General features: G+C 41.1%; 1 protein-coding gene across 6 annotated transcripts in view; it reads left to right on the top strand.

Annotated features, from left to right (window-relative positions):
• The window catches only part of KDM2A (lysine demethylase 2A), a 106,561-nt gene that overhangs the window by 4,582 nt on the left and 83,301 nt on the right, over nt 1-18,678 (top strand). Inside the window, exon 2 of one of the 6 annotated variants that reach the window (XM_060158453.1) lies at nt 10,201-10,284. The exons of 4 other annotated variants lie outside the window; for them this stretch is intronic. The gene's annotated coding sequence lies outside the window, so the exon portion shown is untranslated. Of the gene's footprint in view, nt 1-10,200; nt 10,285-13,026; nt 13,128-18,678 lie in introns of those variants that run through there. One more of the 6 variants, XM_060158452.1, reaches the window with a different exon arrangement.

Genomic DNA, 18,678 nt, shown 5'->3' with positions numbered 1-18,678 from the left:
TATTTTATTTTATTTATTTTTGGCTGTGTCGCGTCTTTGTTGCTGTGCGCCGGCTTTCTCTAGTTGCGGCGAGCAGGGGCCACTGTTCGTTGTGGTACGCGGGCTTCTCATTGCGGTGGCTTCTCTTGTTGCGGAGCATGGGCTCTAGGCACGCGGGCTTCAGTAGTTGTGGCTCGCGGGCTGTAGGGCGCAGGCTCAGTAGTTGTGGTGTACGGCCTTAGTTGCTCTGCAGCATGTGGGATCTTCCTGGACCAGGGCTCAAACCCGTGTCCCCCGCATTGGCAGGCAGATTCCTAACCACTGCGCCACCAGGAAAGCCCTGCCTACCAAACTTTTAATGTCTCTGTGGCAAGTGCTTATATTACAGAATTCTCTATTGATGAAGTTAGATATTTGAGGAATTTTAAGACTGACATGAAGGCATAAAGGCTAATTTTTACAGTAGCTATAACACTGTATCTCTTTAAGTCAAAGTATAGAATTTAGTTTTGTTTTGCAGTTACTGGCCATGGAACATAAAGTTTGAAAGAGAGACAAAATGACAGGTGTGCTAATTTGGCTTGGTGATTAAACTTTGTGTGGTCTCATACTATATGTTTGTCGAATTGAATTACCTAGTGCATTGATTATAGTGTTATTGGCTATCACTTCCATATTGTTTTAGAGGACAAAACCTAAATGGTTATCCCTCTGTGACATACTTTCAAAATAGCCTCTTGGGAGAGAAAATGTAGTATACCAGTATTAACAGTCTGAGGCCAAACTCGTTTCAGAACAAGAGTGACTTTAATATTGAGGATCTTTTACCTATCTTTAAAAAAAAAAGTTGTATCCTTACTTATAAGAATATGTATTATTCATGATTGAATAGATCCTTTTTAATGCTTTTAACTGACATAGCTATTTCAAGTTCACAGACTGGATTTGGTGAGATAAATTTTGATATGTTTGTATCATCTTTGTGACGAGCCATTTTTTAAAAAATCAGACATAGCTAGTTTTTAAAAATTGGCTTGTCTTTTGTCAAACTAGTATTTATCTATTACATGTAGAAGAGAATTACACCTTTGAATATGGTATGTACGTGTAGATTTGGGGCATAAGCTCTTCTTTCTGGAACTAGAACATTTGCTTATTTTGCAGTGTAGGGAATACAAGGGAGGGTAAATGCTGTTTTGATTTTTTTTAAACAAGCCACTGTTTTGTTTTTAATGAAAAGATTAGTAGTTTTGTGTATGGATTTCTAGAAGAAAGCCAGATAGATCTCCATGGGAAGTTGACATAGTTGAGGAGGTATTCAAGTGAGAGGGATAGAAGCTTCAGGTTGGTGATGGGTGGATATTTGGTTATCCTGAGGTAATGATGATTTATTTCTGTATTTCTAGTAAATTAAGATGTAGGACCTTACTGAGAAACATGGACAGGTACTAATTTTAGAACTTTTTTTCTTCATTTGGTTTCAGGAGCCAAAGTGTTGAAGTATTTTTGAATGTTTGTCACAGCCATGTATATTTAAATGTTCGTTTATAGGGAATGTTCAACATAATATCTTATAGTTTCTTAATCTAAAATATTAGTTAAATCCTCAGCAATTGTAGTCAATGATCTTTTAAGTTTTTGAAATCACACCAATTCTGAGTAATCCTTATTGCACAATAAAAATAAAATCAAGGACAAAATAATGTGCATCTGAAGTAAATGCTTAAGGTATAGTTACATTTAGTATGGAAAAAAATTCACTGACCCCTGCCAAAGGCAATTGTAGAAACAAATGAACGCCTAAATCAATGTAAAAGAAGGTGAAGACAATATACTTCAGGGTAAAAGAAGTTATATGACATGAATATTTTTTTCCCTTGACTTCACCTAAGCCTAGTGCTGTTATCTGAAGGGAGAGATGCTGATTTACTTGAGAATTCAGCTTGCTTGTCAATCTTGATGCTAAGATGAAGAGGTTTTCTAAAGGATGTTATTATACTACTGGATGCTCAATCCTGTTAATGTACCTTACATATGATTCTCTCTGAAATAGCTAAGTCATTTATCTGTTGCAAGAAACTGAGGGCACTGAGTCCTTATGATATTCTCACCTTTCTTTGGATCATCCTTAAAATTGTCTCCCCAGATTCAGGAGCAATGAACAGATTATCCCTTTTACAAACAGTCGCACTTTGAATGTCCCCGCTCTAAGGTCTTTCTGCCCAGGAATAGACCAGGCAAAATAAAAACCTAATTTTAAGCAATTTTTTCCATAGTTTATTAATAATTAAAAAAATTATAGATGGTCTAAATTGTTGAATTTGCTTATTTATCATCATTCCATTAGACTTAACTGTCAGTCTCTATTGGTGGAGGAGTACATTGTTCGGAGTGTTGCAGTCTCCTTCCTGGTGATGTAGGAAAAACTTGTTGCCCATTTTTGGCATTCAAAATGCAGATGATGAGGGAGCTAATTCTTTATACTTATGCATCAGTCTTCCACAGTTACCCGTATTTTGGGGACCCAGAATACAGGGCTGTATTTAAGCCCCATTACTTTCTCTTATTTATTTTGCTGAGCACTAATCACTACCGTACTTAAGTTTGTTTGTGCATCTCTCTCCATTAGAGTACAGGCTCCTTGAGAGTTGGGACTTTGTTTTTGTTTATGGTGTCTACTGGATGCTTTGAATAGTGCCTGACACATAGAAAGTGCTCAATAATTAGCCTCAAAAAGAGAGAAGAAAGTACTCTCAGTCTGCAATGTAGAAAGTGCTCAATAAGTATTTGTTGATATTGTTGAAAGCCCTCATAAGTATTTACTTTTCTTTGCTATGAGTTTTCTTGACTGCTAGGAATAGATCACTAGAATGGAGGAGAGTTTGGTATACAGGGATGAGCAAAATATTGGGGTATTGGGTTCTGTAGTATACATAAGAACCAGAAGGCCTAAGCTCTAACAAATGAAAACTTATGCTTAGCACACATGCCACATGAACACATTTATAGTATTTAAGCCATTAGAACAGATAAGAAAATATTTAGTTAACTGTAAAAGCTCAGTCTGAATTTTAAGTTTCCTATCTCAAATCCTGTCCTAAACCCTCCATGTTACGGTTTTTGCTGACTTTAAGACAACCTTAAAGTTGTGAAGTTGCAAGCGACGGTGTTTGTGTTACTCTCAAGTCTTGGTTTTTGTAAACTGATACAGCCACTATGGAGAACTGTATGGAGGTTCCTTAAAAACTAAAAATAGAACTACCATACGACCCAGCAGTCCCACTACTGGGCATATACCCTGAGAAAACCATAATTCAAAAAGAGTCATGTACCACAATGTTCATTGCAGCTCTATTTACAGTAGCCAGGACATGGAAGGAACCTAAGTGTTCATCGACAGATGAATGGATAAAGAAGATGTGGCACATATATACAATGGAATATTACTCAGCCGTAAAAAGAAACGAAATTGAGTTATTTGTAGTGAGGTGGATGGACCTAGAGTCTGTCATACAGAGTGAAGTAAGTCAAAGAGAAAAACAAATACCATATGCTAACACATACGTATGGAATCTTAAAAAAAAAAAAAAAGGTTCTGAAGAACCTAGGGGCAGGACAGGAATAAAGACGCAGACGTAGAGAATGGACTTGAGGACATGGGGAGGGGGAAGGGTAAGCTGGGACGAAGTGAGAGAGTGGCATGGACATATATACACTACCAAATGTAAAATAGATAGCTAGTGGGAAGCAGCCGCATAGCACAGGGAGATCAGCTCTGTGCTTTGTTACCACCTAGAGGGGTGGGATAGGGAGTAGATATGGGGATATATGTATAGCTGGTTCACTTCGTTATAAAGCAGAAACTAACACACCATTATAAAGCAATTATACTCCAATAAAGATGTTAAAAAAAAAGTCTTGGTTTTGACCATTAAGTCAGGGAATGGATACATTTGCTGTATACCATGCAGAGGGACATAACATTCTTATTTTCTGTTCCTTTTTATTTTTCTTCTTGGGGAATGAACATCCTTAGTCAGGTTTTATTAATGTGCTCTCTTTATCTCATTTTTGGGATAATACAGTGTTTTTGCATTGTGCTTTCACATCAACAGAGGTTAAAATTCAATAAACATTTATCATGTGTCAAGCACTAGGCTAGGTTCTTTCAAATGTGTTACCTTATTTAATCTTCAAAACAGCCCTGTAAGGTAGATAGTATAGTTTCCAACCTTAATTTTTTTTTTTTAAATAAATTTATTTATTTATTTTTGGCTGTGTTGGGTCTTCATTTCTGTGCGCGGGCTTTCTCTAGTTGCGGCCAGCGGGGGTCACTCTTTATCGTGGTGCGCGGGCCTCTCACTGTCGCGGCCTCTCTTGTTGCGGAGCACAGGCTCCAGACGCGCAGGCTCAGTAGTTGTGGCTCACGGGCCTAGTTGCTCCACGGCATGTGGGATCTTCCCAGACCAGGGCTCAAACCTGTGTCCCCAGCACTGGCAGGCAGATTCTCAACCACTGCACCACCAGGGAAGCCCCAACCTTAATTTTTTTTATCATGGTAATGGAGGCGTAGGGAGCTGCCTTGACTTGACCAGGGTCACAAAGTTGGTAAGGGGTGGAACGAGACTTTGAACCCTGTGTTTCTTCTTTCACACCTTATCATCTCTCTTGCCGTGTATTTCATACAGAAAACAAATGATAGGTACTCCTGTTGTAGGAAGTTGTAAACTGAGTGCTTCATCTTTTTTTGAGGCTACTGTTACAGTTTCTTTCCTAACAAATATCTGCTTAATAGCCTAAATGAGATAGCTACAAATATTTGACAGCTAACATTTGATTATGTTTTTTAAAAATTGGCACGTTCTTTCTTTTTTGTGAACTTTGAACTTACTGCACTTGATCTATTAAAATAGCAATATTCATGCAGTTTGTGTATATGTCAAGCCTTTTATTTATGCATGTCACTCATATCATTGTTTTCTGTTTTAAATTTTAGGTTCTTGGGGGTTTTCTCTATCTGTGAGTACTTGGTAAAAACTTAAAGCATAAAGATAAAAGGCAGCAGATAGTGACCAAATGAGTGGTTTTGGCAAATACAGTGGTGAAGCCTCCTTCAGGTAGGTAGAGAGGAGGAGGGAAGAGGGTGGTCTTGTAGGAGCTAAAGAGAGCGTAAGCTTTACTATAGATTAGTAGGACTAAAGTAGAAGATTTGTTTGGGAGGTAGTGTTGATAATGTAGGGAACACATTTTAAACAATTATGAAAGCCAGGTATGGAAAATAGAGAGCCGTTAGAAGCTGTGGTTTGTTTTTAATTGAACACTAATTTGATCAAAATGTTTTTTTACGAGTAATATTTTTGTAGTTTTAAGTCAGGGAGGTGTCTAGAAGAATACTGAAATAGATTACCTCTTGAGGTGATAGGTTACCTGAACTCTAGGGCAGTGGTTCTTGAAGTGTGGTCCACTTACCAGCAAGGTAAACATTATCTGGATGTCTGGGAACTAGTTAGAAATGCATATTTTTGGGCCCTGCCTCATACTTTTGGTGGATCAGAAACTCTGGGGTTTGGGACCCAGTGATCTGTGTTTTAACAAGCCAGGTGATTCTGTTGTGTGCAGAAGTTTGAGAACTACTGCTCTGGGGTATAGATAGTAGAAATGGAAAGGAAGAGATAGAAGCAAGACACTTTGGCAGTGAAGGACTGACAAAACTTGGTGAATGTTAGATACCAGCATGTTAGGATGGAAAAGAGTGCTTGACTGGGGATCATGAGCCCAGAGTCCTAGTACCAATTCTATTACCAGCTATAGTTTTGAGCAAGAGAACTGACCTCTTATTGAGGGAGTTGTACTAAGTGATTTCTGAGGATTTTGGAAGCAAAGACAAATGAATTAAGGTGGACTCTGGGATTAAGTCTCGATTATCAGGAAGATCAGAGGGAGGAATTTTTGAAAGAGGGAGGAGTGAGTGTGGGCAGATGTTTTAGACATTTGGAACAGATTTGTTTAAAGCAGAGGTTCTCAGCTGGGTGTGATTTTTGCCCCCCGCCCCGGAGACATTTGGCAATATCTGGAGACATTTTTGATTGTCAGACTGGGAGAGTACTACTGGTATGTTAGTGAGTAGAGGCTAGGGATGCTGTTAAAACATCCCATTAAACATTCCCTACAACAGAACCTGCCGTATAGTGCGGGGAGCTCAGCTCGGTGCTCTGTGGTGACCTAGATGGGTGGGATGGGGTGGTGGTGGGAGGGAGGTCCAAGAGGGAGGGGATATATGTATACATATAGCTGATTCACTTCGTTGTACAGCAGGAACTAACACAACATTGTAAAGCAACTATACCCCCAAAACAAAAACCAAAACAAATTGCCCATAACAAAGAATTATCCAGTGTTAATTGGGTGAGATTGAAAACTGATTTAAAGAGAGCTATCCAGTAGATGGGTTCTAGGTTTCCATCCTGATTATCTGCTGTTAATCTTAGAGTTTTAAGTCCAACACAAAACATCTTGAAAGCATCTCAGATTGTTTTTCTCAGGGCTTTGCCCAAATAAGCATGAAGTGGTTTTTTTGTTGTTGAATTTTTGCAAAAGTAACTTCATGGTCATGGCAAATCCTCAACCTAGTTGCAGATTTCTTTATTATTCCTTTAAACTTATTCTAAGATCCCTTGATTTGGGCAACCAAAGTAAGTACTCACTGTCTTGAGATGAATAGTTAAGTTATAACAATAAATCATCTTTTGGTATTCTCTTTGAAGGATAGCAAAAAATGAGCTAAAAGCTGTGGGTGTTGATGTGAACAAATTTTGAAATACTTTTGATTACCATGTGGCTGAATAAACCCATGGCCATTCCTGAGAAACAACCTCATGAGCTGGTTGTGGCCCTCAGTGTGAATTTAAGGTAGCCCCAACCTTAATTTATCTCTTTATATCCCTGGATCACAGAAGTTACGAGGTCTTTTGTGTCAGGGCAGTAATCTAGCCAACCCTTTCTTGTTTCTGACAGTAACTTCAAGAGAATGTATATTCATAAATACGGTGATTGTATTGTAGGACTTTAATCATTTCCAATGTACCTCTGTGTTTATTGTCTTTTGATCATCTTATTCTTTTGATCATCACAATTGCAGGGGTTGCTAGGACATGGGGATGGTGCTACCATGTTGCACAATTCCTGAGGGACCCATTCACATTTCTTATTCTATGTGAAAGATGCTCTTGGAGATGGGCAGTGTGCAAACAAACAAAAAAAAGGGACCCTTTCTGGGTGGGTAAGATAAAGGAAGGGCTTCCCTCAAGGCGCAGTGGTTAAGAATCTGCCTGCCAATGCAGGGGACACAGGTTTGAACCCTGGTCCAGGAAGATCCCACGTGCTGCAGAACAACTAAGCCTGTGCACCACAACTACTGAGCCTGTGCTCTAGAGCCTGCAAGCCACAACTACTGAACCCGTGTGCCTAGAGCCCATGCTCCGCAACAAGAGAAACCACGGCAATGAGAAGCCCGCATACCACAATGAAGAGTAGCCCCTGCTCTCCGCAACTAGAGAAAAGCCCATGCAGCAATGAAGACCCAATGCAGCCAAAAATAAATATAAATAAAACAAATTTCTTTCAAAAAAAAGATAAAGGAAAAGCCACCTTGTATATTTGAAACAAAGGGAGAAAAGAGTCCAGTCTGATGAATAATAGCACACATTAATTGAGTGTATATTATGTGCTTGGTACTGACCTTTTACATATATTAACTAATTTAATTTTCAGCAGCCCTTTGAGGTAGGTTCTGTGATTTCCATTTTCTAGTTTGGAAACTGAGGCATAGCACAGTTAAATAACTTGTCCCAGGTTATTCAGCTAAGTAGGGAAAGAGCCAGGATTTATAGTAGACAGTCTAAGATATACTGCCTCTTTTTCAACTTTGTTGGAACGCAGTTTGTAAATGTTCTGCTGTTGAATTTAGGGTGTTCCCCAAGTCATCTTTTCTCACTCAAGAGATTCATTCACTTAAATGTTTGCTGAGTGCTTACACTGTGTCAGGCACTTAACATGGGCCTTGCTTTTTTAGAACTTCCAAATAACTGTGGTTTCAGGTAGTGCTGAATACTTTGAAGAAATTAAGAGGGGGATAAAATACTTGTAGGGTGGGGATCACTCCTTGAGTTGGGTCATTGGTAAAGGCTCCCTGAGAAGATGGTGTTTGTAACTGAGACCTGAGCGATGAGGAGCCAGTCTTGTGAAGGTCAAGGCCTTGGGGGACCAGATCTGGGTCAGCAGAGCTCTAGGTTGAGGGACCACCTAATGCAAAGCCCTATGGTAGGAATGAGAAAATACTACAAGCACTTAACCACATGTCAGACACCATGCAGGGCACTTGGGATACAGATACAGTGATGAGCAAGATAGGCATGGTCCCTCTGTCATCAAGATTACGGTCTGTTAGGGAAGTCAGACAATAAATACTTATAATGTTAATTATAGTTATGCAAAGGACTACAAAGATAATGTAGGAGGCAATGAAAGTGTATAATAGAGTGACCTAATCTAAACTTCAGGAGTGGGAAGAGGCATCAGGGAACACTTTTCCTGAGAAAACCTTTAAAGCTGAGACCTGAAGGGTGAGTAAGAGGTAACCAGGCAAAAAGGAGAAGTGATTATCATATGCAGAACCTCCGAGGTTGGAAGGAATCTGACATGTTTGAGGAGCCTACCAACCAAACCAAACCAAAAAGGACGGTGTAACTGGAGAGAGGAAGTAAGTGGTGGAGACAGTTAAAATCCTGACAAGGTAATCAGGGGTCAGGTCAAGTAGGGCTTTATTCTTTTCTTTTTAAATTTATTTATTTATTTATTTTTGATTGCGTTGGATCCTTGTTGCTGGACGCGGGCTTTCTCTAGTTGCAGCTAACGGGGGCTACTCTTTGTTGCGATGCGCGGGCTTCTCACTGCGATGGCTTCTCTTGTTGCGGAGCACGGGCTCTAGGTGCACGGGCTTCAGTAGTTGCAGCACGTGGGCTCAGTGGTTGTGGCTCACGGGCTCTAGAGCACAGGCTCAGTAGTTGTGGCACACAGGCTTAGTTGCTCCATGGCATGTAGGATCTTCCTGGACCAGGGCTCAAAGGGAAGAGCTTTATTCTGAAGGCAGTGGGAGTGCAAAGTTCAGCGGAGGAGTCTAACATGCTTGGAGTAATATCAGTAGCTGCAGTGTAGAGAAGGGATCAGGGAGAGGTAAGAATGGATTTGGTGAGAACAACTAGGAGGCTACTGCAGTTCAGGTAAGATAAGATGGTAGTATGGTTGAGAGTGCTGGCAGTAGAATTATAGAGGTCTTCAGGAATATTTAGGAAATGGAATCAAAGGACTTTGGTTCATTGGTTGTGTGGAGGGTGAGGTTAAGGGTTACATATAAGCATAACTCCCACGTTTTTCTCATGTGAGTGGTTTGTGGTGCAGTCCTTTTATTGAGATACAGGGCGCACTGAAGGAAGAGCAGGTTTGGAGATTGAGGGGAAGAGCTTACGTTCAGTTTTGAGTTAAGTTTGGACACGTTGAGTGTGAAGTGCCTGTGAGACATCCTGGTAGAACTGTTGAGTAGGTAACTGGCTGTGGTTCTGGGCTTCAGGAAGGGCTTATTGGCATATAGTTGGATCTTACTGGCATACGTGTGGTAGTTGAAGTTGGGTAGACAGGGAGTGACTTACAAAGGGGGTGAGAAGGAGGAACCAGAGGGATATGAGGAAAATCAGGAGAAGTGGTGCTGGGACTTCCCTGGTGGTCCAGTGGGTAAGACTCCTCACTCCCAATGCAGAGGGCCCGGGTTTAATCCCTGTTCGGGGCACTAGATCCCGCATGCAGGCCGCAACTAAGAGTTCGCATGCCGCAACGAAGATCCTGCATGCCACAACTAAGGCCCGGTGTGGCCAAAATAAATAAATAAATAAATTCTTTAAAAAAAAAAAAAAAAAAGAGTAGTTGTGCCTTGGGGACTTCCCTGGCGGTCCAGTGGTTAAGACTTCACGCTTCCAAGCAGGGGCATGGGTTCAATTCCTGGTTGGGGAACTAAGATCCCACGTGCCATGTGGTGGGGCCAAAAGATTTCAAAAAAAAAAAAAGGATAAACAGTGTTTATCAGGCACTGTTCTAACCATCAGTGTATTTTTACTCATTTAATGCTTGTAACTCTATGAAGTAGGTGCTTTTATTATCTCTATTTTATAGATCAGGAAAATGATACAAGAAGGGACTGTATAATTTGCTCAAGACCACTGGGTAGTAACTGGAGAAGTTGGTTTTCGAACCCAGGTTTGTATGGCTCCAGTTTGCATTCTTTTTTTTTTTATAAATTTGTTTATTTAGTTTGGGGTTTTTTTTGGCTGCGTTGGATCTTCATTGCTGTGTGTGGGCTTTCTCTAGTTGCAGCGAGCGGGGAATACTCTTCGTTGCAGTGTGCGGACTTCTCATTGCGGTGGCTTCTCTTGTTGTGGAGTACGGGCTCTAGGCACGCGGGCTTCAGTAGTTGTGGCACGTGGGCTCCGTAGTTGTGACTCACGGACTCTACAGCGCAGGCTCATAGTTGTGGCTCACGGGCTTAGTTGCCCTATGGCATGTGGGATCTTCCCGGACCAGGGCTTGAACCCATGTCCCCTGCATTGGCAGGCGGATTCTTAACCGCTGCGCCACCAGGGAAGTCCCCAGTTTATATTCTTTTTTTTTTTTTCCGCGGTACGCGGGCCTCTCACTGTTGTGGCCTCTCCCGTTGCGGAGCAACAGGCTCCGGACGCACGGGCTCAACGTCCATGGCTCACGGGCCTAGCCGCTCCATGGCATGTGGGATCTTCCTGGACCAGGGCACGAACCCGTATCCCCTGCATCGGCAGGCGGACTCTCAACCACTGCGCCACCAGGGAAGGAAGCCCTCCAGTTTATATTCTTAAACACCACTTTACACTAATAGTGTTTCAAAGAGGAGAGAGTGGTCAGCTGAGGTGGATGCTGCTTACAGGCTGAGTATACTGAAGACTTGAGATTTCCATTGGATTTGGCAACATAGAGGTTATTGGTGACTTTAAACAGGAGTTTTGGTGGCATTTGGGGGCAAAAGACATTCTTCAAAATAAATGTGAGATTAAACAGAGACAGTGAATGAAGAGAAGTTTAGAGAAGTTAGGCTGTGCACAGAGAAGTGGAGCAAGTCGTTAGCTACAAGTGTAAGATCCAGAGAATGTTCTCTTCAATGTTTATTTGTTTGCTGTGTTTTGTTTTAAGATAGAAGAGACCACTGCATTTTTTTGTTAATGGCGTTATCAACTATTACTCCTTCTTCTGTTACTCTCCATATTTAATTAGTTGCTAAGCCCTGCTGGATTTCTGATATTCATCTCTTTGTAGTTCCTACTGCCACTTCTAGTTCTTACTCTTAGCCTGGACTATTGTAGTAGCCTTTTCTTAGATTTTTTAATTTTTATTTATTATTATTTTTTTTTAGTGTCAATTCTTTTTTTTTTAAAGTTTATTAATTTATTTTGGCTGCGTTGGGTCTTCATTGCTGCGTGTGGGTTTTCTCTAGTTGTGGCGAGCGGGGGCTACTCTTCGTTGTGGTGTGCGGGCTTCTCATTGCGGTGCGTGGGCTTCTCACTGCGGTGGCTTCTCTTGTTGCGGAGCATGAGCTCTAGGCACACGGGCTTCAGTAGTTGTGGCACGCAGGCTCAGTATTTGCAGCTCGCAGGCTCTAGAGCTCAGGCTCAGTAGTTGTGGCGCATGGACTTAGTTACCCCACAGCATGTGGGATCTTCCCAGACCAGGGCTCGAACCCGTGTCCCCTGCATTGGCAGGCAGATTCTTAACCACTGCGCCACCAGGGAAGTCCCTCCATTATTTCTTATATTGTGCTTCTAAGGTTCTGATAATGTTATTCCTATCCTCTGTGACATTTCCATTCTGTAAAGTCACTGGTGGCATGGGACAGACACTGGACCTTGGTTCATGAAACTTGGCTTTGAATTTCAGCTTATAAACTGTGTAAACTTGAGCAAGTTATTTAACCTTGATGAACTTTCATTTTTCATGTGTGGAATAGTAAAAATAAAACTTACATTTTGGAAATAGCTTATTAGTGCTTGGTTAACTTTAAAGGTTTGCCACTATAGGCGCGAACTCCTTAGCCTGGTATTCAGGCTTTCCTGCACACTTGTGATATCCTGTCCCTACCCTAGGGTTTATCCTCTAAAACCCATTTGCAGTATTGTTTTCTTAATCCTATATGTTGAAGGAAACCTCTTTTCTGAACACTCATAGTTTTTTCTCGCTATCTCTTGTGATATCTAACTGGATACAAGATAGAAAGCTTGATTATGTCTAGATTATATGCTCCTTGAGGACAGAGCATGGCACACAGATAGCACAGAACTATTTACATCACTGAGACTGTAACATTACGAGTTGGTTAACTTCGTCATGAGCACATGGTAGAATGTAATCAAATTAATTTACTGCATTCTCTTGTTAAGTGCTGACAGTACTGCTATAATTATCAGGAGGGTGGTGGTCAGACAAAAGAGAAGGGAGCCAAGGAACAAGAATTTGCCACGTCTGGTTGCCCCACTTGTTATGGTCAGTAGAGAAAGGTGGAACAGACTGCTCATGTTCTTGAGACCATCCAGTTACCTTATTTCTTATACCGTGCTCACCAGGCTACTTTCATAATTAGTTTGGTTCCCCTGTTCCTTGGGAAATGGGTTCCCTGGATTATGGGCATGAGTATTCACAGTGCTAGGCATTGTGAAGAAGTTAACTGACAATCCTTTTATCTTGCAGAGTTGAGTACTAGCCTACCAAGATCTCTCCTCTGGGGCTTCCCTGGTGGCGCAGTGGTTGAGAGTCCGCCTGCCGATGCAGGGGACACGGGTTCGTGCCCCAGTCCAGCAGGATACCACATGCCGTGGAGCGGCTGGGCCCGTGAGCCATGGCCGCTGAGCCTCCACGTCCGGAGCCTGTGCTCCGCAACGGGAGAGGCCACAACAGTGAGAGGCCCGCGTACTACCAAAAAAAAAAAAAAAAAAGTCTCTCCTCTGAACCTTAAAGGAGACAAGAATGTCCACTTAACAGTAGTAGTGTCTACACTCTTCTTATGTACAAAGGTTTGAACGGTGTGTAGAATGCTAAGGTACCATCATACCTTAGCTCAGACCCTTTTCTCCGGGGAGAATTTCTTTGACTAGGTCAGATCTTCCAGTTATTCTCATAGTATAGAATACCTCTTATGCGTAGCACTTCTCAAAATTGCCACTTTGCTTGGGTTATTATTTGATTGTCTGTTTCCCTTTTAGAATATAAGCATCATTAAAGGCTGCTACAGTGCCTTTTCTCACCATTTCATCCCCGTGCTTGGTACAGGTCCTGGTCCACAGTAGGTTCTTGATGGATTTTTTTTCTGTGAATGTGCATATCTAAAATGCTTTCCCTCCCACCCCATTCTGTCTTCTTGGGTAAGCTCTTAGTAAGCTCTTAGTTGTCCTCTAAGACCCCCAGATGTTGCTCTTCTCTTGAGTTCTCCTCAGTTGCATTCCCAAGACACTTCTTATGCATTTTTGCTCTGGGACTAGTCACTTTGTGTTGTAATTCTTTGACCACGAGTCTATTTTCACCCAGCTGGAGTAGACTCTTTTCCAGTTTTATTGAGAAATAATTGACATACATCACTGTATAAGTTTAAGGCGTACAGCATGATGGTGTGATTTACATATATTGTGAAATGATTACCGCAATAGGTTCAGCTAATATCCATCTTCTCATACAGATACAATAAAAAGAAGAGAAGGGGACTTCCCTGGCGGTCCAGTGGTTCAGCCTCTGTGCTTCCAATGCAGGGGGCACGGGTTCAGTCCCTGGTTAGGGAACTAAGATCCCACATGCTGTGTGGTGTGGCAAAAAAAAAAAAAGAGAAGAAAGGAAAAAAATTTTTTCTCCTTGTGATGAGAACTCTTAGGAATTTCTCTTCCAACAACTTTTCTACATATCATACAGCATTGTTAGCTGTAGACATCATGTTGCACATTACATCCCTAGTACTTTTTTTTTTGTAACATCCCTAGCACTTATTTATCTTCTAACTGTAAGTTTGTACCTTTTGACCACCATTCTCCAGTTTCCACTCCCCCCACACCTCATCTCTGGTAAGCACTAGAGTAGACTTCTTTAAGGCAAGAACCATGTTGTTTTCAAGTGCTCAAGTGCATTTTATTGTGCTTAGCTTTATTGCGCTTAGCAAATATTGTAGGTTTTACAAATTGAAGGTTTGTGGCAACCCTGCATTGTCAGATGATGGTTAGCATTTTTTAGCAATAAAGTATTTTTTAATTAAGGTATATATATATGTTTTTAGACAATACTTTTGCACACTTAATAGATTATAGTGTAGTATAAACATAACTTTCATATATCTCCGAGGTATGCTTGTATGTCTATTGAAATGAACAGAAATGTGTTGTGTACTTTCTTGAAAGTACATAGACCATCATATATAACATAATAACCCTAACAATTAAAAAAACCTTAGCTTGGTAATCAGGAAGCCTGTATTAGTTATCTCAGCTTTATTTTATTTACCTACAAGGTCCTTCTCAGTTCTAATAGTTTAAACCAGGTGTTTTCAAAGTGTGACCCAGACCGCGTCATCTGGGAACTTGTTAGAAATGCAGATTCCCAGGTCCTACCCCAAACTTACTGAATCAGAAACTCTGGGAGCGGGACCTGGACTTGTTTCAATAAGTCCACCAGGTGATTCTGATAGATGGTAAAGAGAACCACTGAAATTATTTTAGCGGTTTTTCTGTGCATTAAAAAAAAAAAATAGAGTTAACGACCTTAATTTAAACTTCATAGCTTAAAGTTATTTTTAAAACTTTTCTTTATATGTGTTTCGTACCAGTTGAATTTGAGGACATTTTTCTAAACTAGTTGTAGCTAAATATCAAGGTATCTTTGAATCAGAGGTAGTAGATTCAGAAGTATTTGAAGACTGCTGCTTGCACAAAGTATGAGTGTGTGTATGTGCTTATATTTATATCTGTATATATGCATGTAGCATACATACATGTTTTTCTCTCTATCACTGGAAAATTCTCCATGATGAGTGGTTAAAGGAAGGGAAGGATACAGTACAGGCCTCTATTAGGCAGACTTGAATGAGTGGTATGGCAGAATAAGAAGTATTAAAAAGGAGAAGTTGCTTTTTTACAGGAGCAGATACACATATAGTTGGCCCTCTGTGTTCCTGTATCCTGCATCTATGGATTCTACCAACCATGGATTGAAACTATTCAGGGGAAAAATTCCAGAAAGTTTCAAAGAGCAAAACTTGAATTTGCTGCGGTGGCAACTACTTACGTAGCACTTACATTGTATTTACAATCATTTATATAGTATTGTATTAGGTATTATAAGTAATCTAGAGATGGTTTAAAGCATATGGGAGGATGTGCATAGGTTATATGCAAATGCCATACCATTTTATGTAAGGGGCTTGAGCATTTGTGGATTTTGGTATCCTGTGGTGGGGGGTGGGGGTTAAGGGGAGTTCCTGGAACAAATCCCATGTGGATGCTGAGGGACAACTATATTTACCTCCTATACCAAGGAGCTCTCTTAGCAACAGATTTTACCTCTGTGCTACCTGCAGCGGGTTGTTGTTGTGGACTGAAAGGTTTATTGTTGATGTTCACTTACTTCCTATAGAGGGAGTTGCACACTTTACTATTGGAAACCATAATAATGGCATATCTCAGATGCATATTTTGTGTTTGGCACTATGCTAAGTGCTTTTATATGTGGCCCACTTTCACCACTGTTGTTTTGGCTTAATACCTTGAGTTTAAATTTACTCTCTGTTAAATAAAAGGGAACCTTTTGGAAATAGAGTTCCTAAAAAGAACTCCTTTTTTTTTTAATAGATTTATTTATTTTTATTTATTTATTTTTGGCTGTGTTGGGTTTTCGTTGCTGCGCGCGGGCTTTCTTTAGTTGCGGTGAGCGGGGGCTACTCTTCATTGCGGTGCGTGGGCTTCTCATTGTGGTGGCGTCTCTTCTTGCGGAGCACGGAATCTAGGCGCGCGGGCTTCAGTAGTTGTGGCACACGGGCTCAGCAGTTGTGGTGCACGGGCTTAGTTGCTCTGCGGCCTGTGGGATCTTCCCGGACCAGGGCTCAAACCCATGTCCAGTGCGTTGGCAGGCGGATTCTTAACCACTGTGCCACCAGGGAAGCCCAAGAACTCCTTTTAAGATACCTACTTGAACAGTTTCAGGATTTAGTAAACAGTTTCATGTTTGCTTCATTTACCTGTTGTACCTTTTGTGTGTGTGTGTGTGATTCATTATTTTTATAGATTATACTCCATATAAAGTTATTACAGAACAGTAGCTATATTTCCCTGTGCTTTACAATATATCCTTGTTGCTTATTTATTTTATACATAGTAGCTTGTACCTTTAGTTATTACCCATCTCATACTTTCTAAATTGAAGAAGCCTGTTTTCTTTCATCTTTCCTTACATGGAAGTTGCTGCTTCTTTTTTCTTTTTTTCTTTAATTACTGTAATGGCCTTTCTCCAAGTCTTTTCTACCTATTAACTATTTCCTAGTGTGGTTACCAAAACTATAAGAATTGTCATAGGTTCAGAAGTTTTGTTGTTTTTGGTTTTTTGCTCATTTATTTATTTATTCAGCAAACATTGTTGGGTGTACTGTTGATGTTTATTGCGTGTGCTGGGTATACAGAAATGAATATCTCTACCCCGTCTTCATAGTCTGATAAGAGCCATATAAACAAATAATTACGCTGTACTATGATAAATGAAATTTAGGAAGTATAAAGTACAAGAGGCAAGAGGAAGGAGGGTATGACTGAGGAAAGAAAGTCTTCAAAGAGGAGGTAAACTATTTACTAAGCTCGATATTGTAACATTAAGGGTTGTCCAAGAGGCCAGAGGGTGAGGGGGGAAATTCCAAGCAGAGGAACCAGCATGTCCAGAGGCAAAGAAATATGAAACAGCACTACAAGCTCAAAACAGCATTGCCAGTAGTTCAGTGTTACTAGCGCATACAAATGGGAGAGGATCTGAGATCTGAAGAGTCTGAGTCCTGTTAAGTTGTTTGTGCCTTATGCAATAGGTAGTGAGGAGACATTATCGGAACTAGAAACATGGGGATACTTGATGGTATCTGTTTTAGAAAGATCGCCCTGGAAAGGTGTTGTGGTGGATAGACTAGTGAGGGAAGAATTGCAGCGGTAAGGAAATCAGATAAGAATTTACGATAATATTTTAGAAAGAAATGATAACCAAACCTTGGTACCAAGAATGGAGATGGAGAAGAGACTGAGTCGAGGTACTTGAGGACAGAGTTGATGGGACTTGGTGATCCTGTTAGATGCCCTTGGAGAGGAAGATGACTCCTGAGTTCTTGGCTTGTGTTCCCAGTTGATGGGTGGTGTCACTCACTGAGAGAGAATACCATGGTTCTATGCAAAGGCAAGAATGTAATTTTGATATATTTATATTGATCTTTATGTCTACATTAGCGTATTTATTTAATTTATTTATTTAAAAATTTTTTTTCTGCGTTGGGTCTTTGTTGCTGCACGTGGGCTTTCTCTAGTTGCGGCGAGCAGGAGGGGCTACGCGGGGGCTAATCTTTGTTGCAGTGTGCAGGCTTTTCCTTGCGGTGGCTTCTTTCTTTCTTGCAGAGCATGGGCTCTAGGCATGTGGGCTTCAGTAGTTGTGGCACGTGGGCTCAGTAGTTGTGGCTTGCGGGCTCTAGAGTGCAGGCTCAGTAGTTGTGGCTCACGGGCTTAGCTGCTCCGCGGCATGTGGGATTGTCCCAGACCAGAGCTCAAACCCATGTCCCCTGCATTGGCAGGCGGCTTCTTAACCACTGCACCACCAGGGAAGCCCTACATTAGCGTATTTAAATCACCAATTATTTATTGGGTCTGCTGTATGAGAACCTTACTAGAGATTCTGGGCTAATGTCATGAGGTATCAACATAGATTTGGATGACTTTTTATTAGGTAAAACTAGTTCAGAAACCATTGTATTTTTAAATAATTAATTTTTTATTTACTTATTTATTTTGGCTGTGCTGGGTCTTAGCTGCAACGCTCAGGATCTTTAGTTGTGGCATGCAGACTATTAGTTGCGGCATGCCTGCAGGATCTAGTTCCCTGACCAGGGATCAAACCCGGGCCCCCTGCACTGGGAGCACAGAGTCTTACCCATTGGACCACCAGGGAAGTCCCAGAAACTATTGATTACTACATGGATTAATTATTTTTTCTCTAGGCCTTTTACTTTAAACTTGCCCAAATCAAAGGCTAATAGTATACTGATTCATGTGGCTTTTTAAGCCCTTTCTCAGTTCATTTCCCTCTGTTTGGAATATTATTCCATGTTGTCTGCTATATCATTTATGAAAATATTAGGAACTGTCCCAAACATTATCTTGTGGAAAACACAAACATCTGGAAACATCCGTTTACTTGTTACTTTTTTTTTTTTTTTTTTTTGCGGTACACAGGCCTCTCACTGTTGTGGCCTCTCCCGTTGCGGAGCACAGGCTCCGGGCGCGCAGGCTCAGTGGCCATGGCTCACGGCCCCAGCCGCTCCACGGCATGTGGGATCTTCCTGGACTGGGGCACGAACCC

The sequence above is a fragment of the Lagenorhynchus albirostris genome, chromosome 9 (genome assembly GCF_949774975.1).
Source record: "Lagenorhynchus albirostris chromosome 9, mLagAlb1.1, whole genome shotgun sequence".
Taxonomy (NCBI): Eukaryota; Metazoa; Chordata; class Mammalia; order Artiodactyla; family Delphinidae; genus Lagenorhynchus; species Lagenorhynchus albirostris.
The sequence above is the reverse complement of the archived record's forward strand: the minus strand, read 5'-3'. Positions and strand labels throughout refer to the sequence as shown.